This window comes from Cynoglossus semilaevis, chromosome 2, assembly GCF_000523025.1.
Source record: "Cynoglossus semilaevis isolate Cse_v1.0 chromosome 2, Cse_v1.0, whole genome shotgun sequence".
In the NCBI taxonomy this organism is placed as follows: Eukaryota; Metazoa; Chordata; class Actinopteri; order Pleuronectiformes; family Cynoglossidae; genus Cynoglossus; species Cynoglossus semilaevis.
In genome coordinates this window covers 2,915,735-2,924,629 of record NC_024308.1, presented here as the reverse complement: position 1 = coordinate 2,924,629, position 8,895 = coordinate 2,915,735, and positions in this window count along the sequence as shown.

The window sequence follows — 8,895 nt, the reverse complement described above, 5'->3', positions numbered from 1 at the left end:
GAACTGGCAGGGAGTTGTCAGCGCTTAATACAAACAAATGGCTTTCTCCTCTGCACACATCCACTGTAATTATTCATGGTATATCTGTAGGTTAAACTGAAGGTCTTCTGGAGGAGTACAGGTTCCAGCTGACATACGTGCACACGCTAATGAGGCCCCTCTGTCTGGGAAGGTCATTTGCATATTTAAAATGCTATTATTTACTCAGGAATGTGGCCTGTGGGCCTGACACAACTGTTCCACCTGTTCCACAAGAGCCCGGCTATGAGTGTGCAGCTGAGAATATGAGTGTGCAGCTGAGAAAAAAAAAAAAAAAAAAAAAAAAAAAAAATATATATATATATACAGTATTTTTTTTTCATTGATGCGTTAATATCACTCAGAATAATATCAAGCGTAAACACTTTACTCACGGCAAAAGTTGTTTTTTTTCCCCTCCATGAAATCATTGTGTTGCAGAACTTGGCATAAATTCTACAAATGCTCCTGGTCTGCAGTGTAGTGGAGAGCTCAGGGGTTAAATATAATGTGAACGAACCTTTGAAAGCAAATGTGATCTGAAAGGCTGGCAAAGGCGAGAGGACACAGCTGTCGGCGAAGCACGACTTTTTTAAGGGCTGCCCCTAATGATTGGAGACAGTTGGCAATTATGTAAGTCTTCACTTTTAGGCCACTGGGCTCCACGCAGCCCCCTGGACCCTGGCACACATGCGAACCGGCAGGAGGAAGACAGGGGAGAGGGGGAGGGAAAAGAGGAGGAAGGGGGGGGTGGGTGAACAAGAGCGAGAGGAGTAGGAGGGAGTTGGCCGTGGACCAATGGGGTTACAGAGATACGCGTGCCAGCACAGAGTGAGCAACGTATACAGATGGATGTAAAACTGAAGGGGGGGATGGTGGGAGGACGGAAGGAAGGAAGGAAGGAGGGAGGAAAGAAGGAAGAAAAGAAGGAAGGAAGGAGTAGGAGGGAGTTGGCCGTGGACCAATGGGGTTACAGAGATACGCGTGCCAGCACAGAGTGAGCAACGTATACAGATGGATGAACAACTGAAGCGGGGGATGGTGGGAGGACGGAAGGAGGGAAGGAAGGGAGGAAGGCAGGAAGGAAGGAAGGGAAGAAGGAAGGAAGGAAGGGTATAAGGAAGGAAGGGTGGAAGGAAGGAAGGAAACTAAGAATGAAGGAAGGAAGGAAGGGTATAAGGAAGGAAGGGTGGAAGGAAGGAAGGAAAAAAAGAAAGAAGGAAGGAAACAAAGAAGGAAGTAAGGAAAGAAGGAAGGGAGGAAGGCAGGAAGGAAGGAAAGAAAAAAAGGAAGGAAGGAAGGAAGAAAGGAAGGAAGGAAAAAAAGAAAGAAGGAAGGAAAGAAGGAAGAAAGGAAGGAAGGAAAAAAAGAAAGAAGGAAGGAAACAAAGAACGAAGTAAGGAAAGAAGGAAGAAAGGAAGGAAGGAAGGGAAGAAGGAAGGAAGGAAGAGTGGAAGCAAGGAAGGAAGGAAGGAGGGAAGGGAGGAAGGAAGGAAAGAAAGAAGGAAGGAAACAAAGAACGAAGTAAGGAAGGAAGGAAGGGTATAAGGAAGGAAGGGTGGAAGCAAGGGTGGAAGGAAGGAAGGAAACTAAGAATGAAGGAAGGAAGGAAGGCAGGAAGGAAGGAAGGGAAGAAGGAAGGAAGGAAAGACAAAAGAAGGAAGAAAGGAAGGAAGGAAAAAAAGAAAGAAGGAAGGAAGGAAAGAAACAAAGAACGAAGTAAGGAAGGAAGGAAGGGTTGAAGGAAGGAAGGGTTGAAGGAAGGAAGGGTTGAAGGAAGGAAGGGTTGAAGGAAGGAAGGGTGGAAGGAAGGAAGGGAGGGAGGGAGGAAGGAAGGAAACAAAGAACGAAGTAAGGAAGGAAGGAAGGGTATAAGGAAGGAAGGGTGGAAGCAAGGGTGGAAGGAAGGAAGGGAGGAGGGAAGGAAGGAAGGAAGAACAAGAGCGAGAGGAGTAGGAGGGAGTTGGCCGTGGACCAATGGGGTTACAGAGATACGCGTGCCAGCACAGAGTGAGCAACGTATACAGATGGATGTAAAACTGAAGGGGGGGATGGTGGGAGGACGGAAGGAAGGAAGGAAGTAAGGAAAGAAGGAAGGCAGGAAGGAAGGAAAGAATGAAGGAAGGAAGAAAGGAAGGAAGGAAGGGAAGAAGGAAGGAAGGAAGGGTATAAGGAAGGAAGGGTGGAAGGAAGGAAGGGAGGGAGGAAGGAAGGAAACAAAGAAGGAAGTAAGGAAAGAAGGGAGGAAGGAAGGGAGGAAAGAATGAAGGAAGGAAGAAAGGAAGGAAGGAAAGACAAAAGAAGGAAGAAAGGAAGGAAGGAAAGACAAAAGAAGGAAGAAAGGAAGGAAGGAGGAAAGAAAAAAGAAAGAAAGGAAGGAAAGAACGACGGAAGGAAGGAGGAAAGAAAAAAGAAAGAAAGGAAGGAAGGAGGGAAGGAAGGAAGGAAGTAAGGAAAGAAGGACGGAAGGAAGGAGGAAAGAAAAAAGAAAGAAAGGAAGGAAGGAGGAAAGAAAAAAGAAAGAAAGGAAGGAAAGAACGACGGAAGGAAGGAGGAAAGAAAAAAGAAAGAAAGGAAGGAAGGAGGGAAGGGAGGAAGGAAGGAAGGAAGTAAGGAAAGAAGGAAGAAAAGAAGGAAGGAAGGAAAGAATGAATGAAGGAATGAATGAAAGAAGGAAGGAAGGAGGGAGGAAAGAAGGAAGAAAGGAAGGAAAGAAGGACGGAAGGAATGAGGAAAGAAGGAAGGAATAAAGGAAGGAAGGAAAGAAACAAAGAACGAAGGAAGGGAGGAAGGCAGGAAGGAAGGAAAGAAAGAAGGAAGAAAGGAAGGAAAGAAGGACGGAAGGAAGGAGGAAAGAAAAAAGAAAGAAAGGAAGGAAGGAAAAAAAGAAAGAAGGAAGGAAACAAAGAAGGAAGTAAGGAAAGAAGGAAGGAATAAAGGAAAGAAAGAAGGAATGGATGAAAGAAGGAAGGAAGGAATAAAGGAAGGAAGGAAAGAAAGAAAGAAGGAATGAAGGAAAGAAGGAATAAAGGAAGGAAGGAAAGAAAAAAAGGAAGGAAGGAGGGAAGAAAGGAAAGAAAAAAGGAAGGAAGGAGGGAGGAAAGAAGGAAGAAAAGAAGGAAGGAAGGAATAAAGGAAGGAAGGAAAGAAACAAAGAACGAAGTAAGGAAAGAAGGGAGGAAGGAAGGAAAGAAAGAAGGAAGGAAGGAGGGGAGGAAGGGAGGAAGGTAGGAAGGAAGGAAGGAAAGAAGGAATGAAGGAAAGAAGGAATAAAGGAAGGAAGGAAGGGTTGAAGGAAGGAAGGGTTGAAGGAAGGAAGGGTGGAAGCAAGGGTGGAAGGAAGGAAGGAAACTAAGAATGAAGGAAGGAAGAAAGGAAGGAAGGAGGAAAGAAAAAAGAAAGAAAGGAAGGAAGGAGGGAGGGAGGGGAGGAAGGAAGGAAGGAATAAAGGAAGGAAGGAAGGGTGGAAGCAAGGGTGGAAGGAAGGAAGGGAGGGAGGGAGGAAGGAAGGAAACAAAGAACGAAGTAAGGAAGGAAGGAAGGGTGGAAGGAAGGAAGGAAAAAAAGAAAGAAGGAAGGAAACAAAGAACGAAGTAAGGAAAGAAGGAAGGCAGGAAGGAAGGAAGGAATGGAGTTTGTTTTTTAACTCTGAAGTTGTTTTTAATGAACATAATGAACACTTTATTATATATAAATATTTTTGTTTTAATTATGCCGACAACGCAATTTGGGAAACTGAGGCAAACTAGTGGCTTGTGGTTTAACAAATATAAAAAAACAAGAATAGAAAAGAAGAAGAAGAAGAAAGTTATGGTCATTGCACACGGGCGATAGCGAAATTTCCTCAGACTTTCCACCGTACGTTCGCCTGTAACACTTGGTTACACAATGATTTAGAGAGTCGTCTAGATCTTGATGTTTATTACGGGGAATCTGAGAAGAGCAGCCAGAATGTTAACAATAAAAAAAAAAAAAAAAGAAGGAAAAAGCCTGGGATGTGACTGAGCAGGAAGCAGCACGGCATACGAGACATGTTTGGACTGTGGGTGAAGTTAGCATCAATGCTACGTCTCAGAATGGTCAGACAAATGTGATGATGTCACGTTTGACTTTCACACAGTGAGAACAAACACACATTCACTTTTTAAAACTTCACAAACTAATAAGGTCTTTGAACTTAAATCAACGCCATGTGACCAATGCCTTCACTTCACTATGTCCTAAACTTTTTGGAGCAACTTTTTGACATAAAATAAAATCTTGAGTTTGTTATGAAGCTGCAGGGATTTTATTTGTTTGTTTGTTTGTTTTTTTCCATTTTTAAAAAGTACACCATCTTCTACAGAAGAGAAAAGACATGAGGAAAAACAGAAGCCGCTATAAATACAGGAGCTCCTGCTACTATTTTGGTTTCTGTTCTTCTATTTACTCTGCTGTCTGAGTGTGTTTGGAGCATCAGTTTATTTTTTATTTATTTTCTACCCATCAGTTTATTATTATTATTATTTTTTTATTAAAAGTCAAACTAGTTTCTGTGTAAATTAGGGCAGCATTGACAGCAGCTCCAAAGAGGAAAACAACGCCTTCACACGCAACCGCTCCCTCTCTGGGCGTGCTACACGTTAGCCTGTGTGTAATGTGGCAGTGAATTAAACCAACAGCGTACAGTGGAGACTAAATCACTTCATCAGCCAGTTTTCAGTGCACTATTAGCAACATGTAAGCCATTACTGCGTCGTGGTGTTTTCTGTGTGTCTGTCCCGGCTCCACCTGTTTCTCATTCAGACTTAGAAGGTTAACAGCTGTTGGGAACGAACGACCGACACACACACACACACACAAGGAAGCACACATTCCATACATATGGATTCTGTTACTGTCCACAGTGTGACCGCAAAAATTACGCTGTATTTGCTACAATTTGTCTCAAGTGAAGCAGTAAAAAAAAAAGAACGCATCAGGAAAAAAGCTGACAAATAATTACAATTTTTTTTTTCTTGTATCGATCGATGTTTGTGTCTGTGTATGTGTTAGAGACCTAATGTTCTTGATTCAACGTTGTCCAGCAGTGTGTATTTCAGGGGGCATGTGTTTGTTGTCATCACTGTTTTTTCAAACAGCGCCCCCACTAATGGCCTCCGCTTCATCATCAGCCTTTGACTCCGTGCTGCTCCGAGTGGCGTCCCACAGGGCTCACTCATCTGTTGTCAAATATTTATAAATGTCACAGAGTGGAGCCCCCCCTGCCCCCCCAGAATGATGTCGGCAACTGATCACCGTGTTGAATTTATTGTTTAGCGGTGACTGACTGACTGACTGACTGACTGCTGTTGTCTGTGGACTGGTGTCAAACTGCTGCAGTCGAATGTAAACGCTGAGGCGTTCTTTGTTTAGTTTTACATGAATTAAAAAGTCCAGACTAACAAGTTATTTGTTACTTTGTGTTAAATACAGGGGTGTGAAGCTGGTTAGCATTAGCCGGGTTTAAGTCAGACTGTACCTCACCATAGTACCCACAGAGCTGGTTACTGGTTACAGGGCAATATTTATATTTGGCTAGTACACTGATAAAGGATTTTGTGTAAAAAAAAAACGGTGTCAGGAGAACTTTAATAATGATGACAAAGTTAAGAGAAATCTCAGTCTCAGAATACAAAATGTTGAAGTGCTATAACAGCCTGTGCTCTGATTGGTCAATGTGCCGGCTAGGGACTTCAATCAGTCAATCACAGTTAATTTAATTATCCCATTATATTTAATTAAGACATTCAAAGGCAACAACAGAGACCAAACCACGTTTCTGACGTCGTTCAGACTCGCGTTCTCGGAACCACGTTTCTGACGTCGTTCAGACTCTGTCTTTAATGAGGCGTTCGATGATGTCACTTTGAGTCTCGTTTCTCCTGCTCTGCATAAGGAACTGACTGGACTTGTTCAGTGGCACTTAGTCCTTGCTAAACATGTACCAGTGGTGACTGGTGTTCACTTGAATGCTTTCACTGTTTCAGACACTGTTCCAATGATGGAGCTGCAACAGAAGAGCTGTGTTGATGCCACACAGCAGAAAATATTATCTCACAGATTAAACCCTCTACTGTTGATTTTGATGCACAGCCCAGGACATTTACTCCTCTTCTCCTCTTCTTTTTTTTTTTGCATTTTTCATGACCACTTCACCATAATTTGAATCTCCTTTGGTCACACATCCTAACAGAAAACCACTAAAGGGGATTTAAAGTGAGCAATTAGGTTTTTGTTTTATCTCCAGCTATTATTCTTCATTAGAAAAACCCACATGATCCATACTGTATTTCTAAACAAAACCCCTCTGTACATTTCGAGAGCCTTGCTACACCCCGTAATTAAAGATCATGTGTAATCATAAATCATAATATTTGTCCACCTAATGGGGCCTGGCAATAAAAATCCTCCATCCATCATGAGCAAACAATATCCAGATAAGCAGCAACCACACAGACAGCTGCTTTAAAGCCCACAGACCTCATTTGAATATTTTACTTCCTGCCTCCTCGCTTCTCTGTGACACATTGGCGAGTTTGTCTCCCGTCTTATCACTCGTAAATTCCAAACGGATTACCCCCTCCCCAGCCTCCCTCTCTGACATGATAGTGAGAAACAGCTTCAATTTTCAAAAAAAAAATAAATAAAAAATAAATAATAACTCGTGGGCTGCTTGTCAAGCTGCGATTGCTAATCTACGAGGGAGGATTTGAATAAGTCCTCAGCCGCTGCGCAGCCTCCCTTCTCCTCCTCATCCCTCACTCAGTAGCCGACTCAGAAGGAGGGCGCCCCCTTCTCGAGCCTCATTGCGCTAAGTGAGATTAATTTCAACATCATAAATAACTCGGAACAGGTCGCCCCGGGGAGCAGAGAGACCGTACTGCGTTAAAAGGAACAACTGTAGCCGCTGCTGTGGGTACAGCGAACAGCCAAGGTGGGACTTGCGGCTGTGACGTGTTGGACTGTCTTCACAGCGCTTACGTAGAGTTGTGTGCCCCTTTTTCTAGAAAAACACTGTTCAATAAATGGGCATCTCATATATTAATACAATATCAGTTATCATAAAGTGTGTGTCAAATACAATAAAAACCCGACAGATTATTTTCTCTTTAGACCTAAAACTAGGCAAACTAGTGGCAATTCAAAGGTCAAAGGTCAAACACACGTGACACAAACTCTGAATCTGAACCTTACAGTCTGACTTGTTTGTTAATCAGTGTGAGACATTTTTTTTTAACCATATTTTTGTCGTACCTTCATGCTAAGGCTAGCTGGCTACAGGTGTTCACATCAGGGTGTAGTATTAAAGGAGCACCCACAAAAGGTTTATCAGTTCTTTTTATTCTTGACTCCAGAGTTTCACTCTGCTCGGCGCTGATCTTTAACCTTTTTATTCTTGACTCCAGAGTTTCACCCTGCTTGGCGCTGATCTTCTTTACCAGAAGTGACTTCACTATGATCTAGTGACAGTCATCAGTTTGTTGTTTGTTTTTTTGTTTTGTTTTTTTCTGTCCTTGCAAACAGCTGCCAGTGGCTGTAATCTGACTTATTCAGTCAGCCGTTGGAGACCCTGCGCCTCTGACTCCTGCCGTGACCTCAATTCTGACGCGTTTGAAATTAGGTTTAGGGTTAGTTTGTTTGTCTGCTGAACAGCCACATGACCTAGAAAGGGAGGTAGGATGCAATTAGAATCACAACAGTTATGAAACAGCTGATGAAGGTTAACTGTCAGTTGTTGTAGCTGTCAACACTACCAGGAAGCCTAGAGTGACTAACGCTGCGTGACATAGCAAACAAGTAGACGGTGTTTTTGATATAACATCGTTTTGTTGGCTCTGTTTATGCAGGAAATGTATTTTAAAATATTGACGTCAACAAGTTTGCTCTGCTACTGCTCAGCTTACATGAGTGACGCCTCGAGTCTCGATTTGACCCTGACTTCAAACAACTGGGATGTTAGAATTCAGAGAGAACGTTGACATCATTGATCTCACATTCAATCTAACAAAAAGGAGAGAAATATATATATATATATATAACCAATGCAAACAAGGTTGTAATCAACTCAAACAAACCACATTAGATAGATTACCTGATGCATGTGTGTGTGCGTGTGTGTGTGTTAACATCCATTTATGTTAAGCCTGTTCTACTTTGTTGACCATTAAGAAGATGAGAATGAACATCCAAGTACAAATAGTACTTGATGTACTGTGTAAGCCTATTAATATGTGATAATACTGGAGGCTGTTCTACACCCACGGCAGCCCTGCTGGATGTTACTTAATCTACTCAACGATGCCTCCGACAAACAAGTCACTCAGACTTTAGGCCTAGCATCACTTTGATCTGTAGAAGAGCTTGACTGGATGTTTTATTTATTTATTTATTTATTTATTTTATTTCACCTGTATTGTTAGATCTAATATACATGGGTAATGCTGAGGAACTCAATCTTCAGGTCAGTTTTGCACCTGTGTGACTGCATAGATTTACAACTGAAGTAAGTTACAATGCAGCTTCCAAACACGCGGGGGCGGTAACGCAGCAGTGAGTTCATTAACAAGCTTCAGTACCACAGAGAAGAAGGACATTCTTCCTCTGTATGCTAGCTGTAGCAAAAGGTAGGGAGACGTTTTTTAAAATGATAACATGAATATGAATGAAATTTTATAGCAATTGATTTGTTATTGTGACGTAAACCTAAGACAATGTTACATGTTACCTTTGTTAAGAGAAGGACGGGAGGGGCATGTGACCCACAGAACACCGTCCCCACGGTGAAACATTGACTGTTTTGGAGCATAAAGCTGTAAAATGGCATCATTTGAATGTTTCGTAAGAATTAAAATGAGG